This window comes from Opisthorchis viverrini, assembly GCF_000715545.1.
Source record: "Opisthorchis viverrini unplaced genomic scaffold opera_v5_158, whole genome shotgun sequence".
NCBI lineage: Eukaryota > Metazoa > Platyhelminthes > Trematoda > Opisthorchiida > Opisthorchiidae > Opisthorchis > Opisthorchis viverrini.
Window position 1 is genome coordinate 616,756 of NW_008751812.1, and position 4,814 is coordinate 621,569.

Consider the following 4,814-nt stretch of genomic DNA (forward strand, 5'->3'; position numbering starts at 1 on the left):
GCCGATGTGGCATGAATTTATTTGTGTATGTGCAGTTCATGGTTGTACGTGGGCTGGGATACTGCCAGGGCGCCCACACCTAGACAGGAGGACGATTAGGGTCCTCAACCAAAGCCTTTGGCTCAAAAGCCTAACCGCAAGGCAGCGGTGTTTGGCGGGATATGCAAATGCATTACCATTTCTACGGAACAAGTCGCCACATGTTCCAACCCCCAACCTGGAGGGCCAGGAGACTGTGTTCGTCAGAACTCTAACCATTGACCAACCTGGTATGAGAGACTCTGTGAGTGTCGCGGGACACTCTCCAGTGTAGCTCAATGGATCGCTGAGGTGCGCAAATCGTCACACCACGGTAAGGTCCAGTCTCTTCGTGACGGAGTGATTGGTCTAATTCACTGATGTATACGTGGGAACGTTGGGTGCCATCCAGGATTACTAATCCTCTCATTCCAAGAGGCAAAGATGATCCCAAGCTTCTGTTATCACTTCCTCGGTCAAGATTGATTTCACCTATACGAATATCATTCCAGTAGGAGCATCTTGCATCTAGTCGAACTCAGTTTAACTCATTTCCTCAATGAAAGTCGCATGATTTCATCGACATTTCCCAGTGACTTGACTTTCGACCTATTTGGGGATGTTTGAGACTTCCTCTTCTCACACGTCAAGATTGATTTGACTTTGAGCAATGTTCTAACAGCGAAGCGGTTGTGGTCGGATTTGAACCTAGACTACTAGTTCTCTTTCGAACGAGTTGCAGGTTGTCATTATCTTTCCATCAAAGTATCTACACTTTCTGTCCGGTTTACGGCGTTTTGATCGCCTCCCAATATTATGTACACGAGATGCATTTCTTGTGAATCTCAAACCACCTGTTCGCTCTACCAACCTGCGGAGATTTTTGTGGCTCAACTCACTTGGGCCTAACTACGCTGGTCCGAGTAAGCATACAACTTTGGTGGTATCACCATTCGAATTGTAACAAACAACCTGTAGCGTAGATAGTGTCAGTAATGTCCTGACATTAAAAATCATTTTACTGTGAACAACAGAAAGATCAATAATGCAACGAACATGCAAAATCATGCACATAGAAACGTCACGGTAAGGTTACCGTTACAATCGTCGCTACCTTGAGGACCACCGATCTGTGAATGCATCGTTTCAAATCAACTATACAACTTGTAACTTGATGATTGGGCTAAACTAGTGTAGGTTAGTTTTACGTAAACGGCGTGGTGGACCAACTTTGTATAACTTAGCGGCATTTTTTTTTGGGTTTCTGTTCGCTTGTTCACGTTGTGTCTAATCTGAGATTAAGTAATGCTGCGGGTACTCGTCTCAGGATAACTTAGCGGCAAATGACTTTCGCAACCATCACAATGTTAAATTTGATGAAATTGGCGGTCTGTTGTTTCAACATACACAAAAAAGTTTCAGTCAAAGGTAGATTGGTAAAAGATGAGCAAAGCCATATGCAGAACTATCCAATCAAATCGACAAAGTGCCACATAAATCACGTTCCATCAGTTCATTTAGCATAATCTTCAGAGGCACAGCAATCCTCCGTACACCTTGGTTTTAGGGAGACTTGTACATCACTAAGATAGGTCGCACAGAATATACGGGATCGTGATTAGTATACAAACCACAAATCATGGAATGTTTGTGGGAGGAATATTGCCGTTTTTGCTGCCTCATTTTCATTTTCAGCATTGGTCAGAAACGGAGACTTTATGGCGCTGTTTACAAATGAGTTTACACACGTGGGTTAGGATCTATCCAGAACGACTACACCTTGGGTGAACTGCGGTTGTTCAACTCTGGTCGCCGTTTGTTTTGGACTGCTAGTTGTTGTAATTGATATCGATAACAATTAATCTTGTTTAGGTCGTTCACAATAGACAAAAAACCAACAGTCAGACCGTGGGAGATAGAAGGGAGAAACTGAATTGCACGTGTTAGACTTATGTATGCTATATTAATTGTATAAGGATGAACGATTAGCACAAACAAAGCTGCACCGCAATCTACAGGCTGTTTGGTCACAAGCGTCATGTCGTGCTAAAACTTATCTCCATGACTTCAATTTCATGCTCAGCTGTACAACCCGCATACTCTTCGTAAAGCGGGTATAGCTCTCACACGTTTGTTCTCCGATGATTTCGAAAGGTGCGCATGGGAGGCGGCAGCCGGTATGATTGGCGCACAGACAGCGGGGTGCCAGTGGAGTTTAGGGAGATCGGAGGAAACACGAGCGTCACTGAGGGCGCGACTGGGCCGTGTATGTCAGTGTCTCTAACCATTGATGTGTCTCGTCCCGAGGTCTCCATCCAGGAAGATGACAAGGGCTAGCGCAGCTGAGTTTGCTGGTAACGACTTTCATAATTCACTACCAACCAATTGTTTGACCTTCCCCGGCTCATCTACACCCTTTACGTGATTGCAAAGAAGGGCTGTTCGAGGAAGTTACTCAGCACGCATACGGAGCACGTGACGAGGCCAGCGCAACTTATGGATAGTTCATGTATCTCAGGTGAGTTATTTCTTCCCAAAACCACTCGACGTACTTCGGTATTACTGATCCACTGTTCCATCCAGACTGCACGAGTGGCGTCTGGTCCGAAAAAGGTCAGGTCATCTGCGCACTCGACATCTGAGGGTAAATGCCCTAGGCGCATTCCAAATCTCACAGACATTAAAGGCTAGGAGTGAGCATTCCACAGTCATATCAGGGACAACGTTGAAGAGGATGTATCGAACTCAAGCGACAGCTTCCAGCAGGTCTTCACGCGTTCGTTGGAATTGGTGTACGGCGCCTTAAGGTGAGTCAAGAATTTATGGGGGACACCTTCGCTCCATGGATATTGACATAGTGCCTGATGGTCAACAGGGTCAAATGCAGCTTTAAATTCAATAAAGACCACCCGTGTTGGTTGCTGGAAACAGTGTCACTGGTTCGGAACCTGTCGTCAGGTGAAAATATGATAGGTTCATCCTCTTGTATTATGACACACTGCTTGGTTACACATAAGGACAATCTGTTACTTATTCTCTTCCTAACCTCTCGACCGCTATTAATGCTGACGAGCAATTCACACGTACCGAAGCAGACCAAAAACTCACCGACCGCAAAATCAAACCATCCAATCTTCATGGAGAGCGCAAGTGCTCGTGTCCAGTCGAAAAAGAGCTTTATTGTGCTCAACACGGTCGTACGAATGAGCATGTAAAAACTTTTTGTGAATGGATACTTCAAGTGGATCTCGGTGGTAGGGCTGCAACTGAAATTCCACTACGGTTTAGTGATCCAGCATGTAATAACCGTAATTGCTAGCTGTCCGATCTGCTAGTCATTGAATGGGACTTGTGTATAAGCAACTATGTGACACTGAACTCTCTTTTTCAAAGTGTTATATTCTCTAAGGATGCATTAATCAAAGTAGTCAGTTACACCGCAATCGAGAAGACAAACGATAGTGAGGAAGATGTACTTGGAACAACTGAACCACTCTGTGATATGGATTCAAATGAACCAGAATGCAAAAAAACAGTCCAGTAGGATACCAACGAAAGGCTAAAACTGAGAAAACAAGGTTTAGGCTGCAAGACAAATTATCAGCAAAATGGATTTGTTTGTTTGGAGGCCAGCCCTCCTAACATTGGCTTCTTTTTTTTTACCATGAATCTTTCAGGATTCCGTTTAGCCAAAAACAAGTGCTGTTCTTTCGGCTACAGTCAGAAATGCATGTTTGCACATACCGTCAGGCATTTAATTTTCTCACGCTTTTGTTTAACCGGAACGATTCTATCAAAACGGATGTATTGACTAGTCCATGTTAATCTCTCCAAGGAATAAAAGACAGTCGTTCTGCTACAGGAAATTTTCGGTGCCTAGCTACCATGCCATAGAAAAGAAGCACGAGGACGGTGATCCTGCCCAAACATAGAGCAGCCGATATACCAAGGCTGGGTTCGAACTACAGACCTGCTAGTCAGTGAGTTCACGCCTCAACCACCGAGCCATCCTCGGCCATATTGGTTCTTTAGCCCCTGTCGGGAAAATCAGGTGGATCCTATCAATTGAATAAACCGTCCACGTAGCAATGATACAGAACGTGACCTGTTGAACAAAAGTGGTTGGTTTTTAAGTTCGAATTTAGCTCATGAATCGGACCGCTGAATTCGGATTAAAGGAGATATCAGCGCAAGCCAAGATTTATGCTGCTAGACTTCGTTATTCAAGCGGTAGTATAGCCGAATGGATCACTATTTGGATTGCTAGCCAAATCCAGAACTCTGTGTTTAGAAAAAAACGTGTCCGATCCCTGAACATTTTTTGGCTTACCAACTGTTCCGTTTCAATGACTTAGTTTGATTTTGACGTACTGCACTTCACTCCGTGGCCTGTTAGTCCACCTACCTTTTCCTCTCCTCTTTTTATTTGTACCCCTGTATTGATCTAAATTTGCAATATATTAGCCAAAATAAATAAACTCGCTCTTTCTCGTCGACCGCACACTCCATATGATGAATTTTCTACAATTCACATAGGAAGAAAACTATGCACGCAGTCAATAAAATGTGAACCAATCATGGCGGTTTCTCTACATCCAGTACAGGCTAATTGCACCTGTCAAGATCTTTTATGTGCACGGACTAGGTCAACCATGATTAGCTCTCATTGCTTCACTGAACGCTAACAGTTTCCAGCTACAGTTAGTGATGTTTTCGGGTCAACGCGATTACCAGTGGCTTTAATATGCCTCACGATCGTTGAGGTCGTTTGTAGGCTTGTTTCTGAACTCCGATCG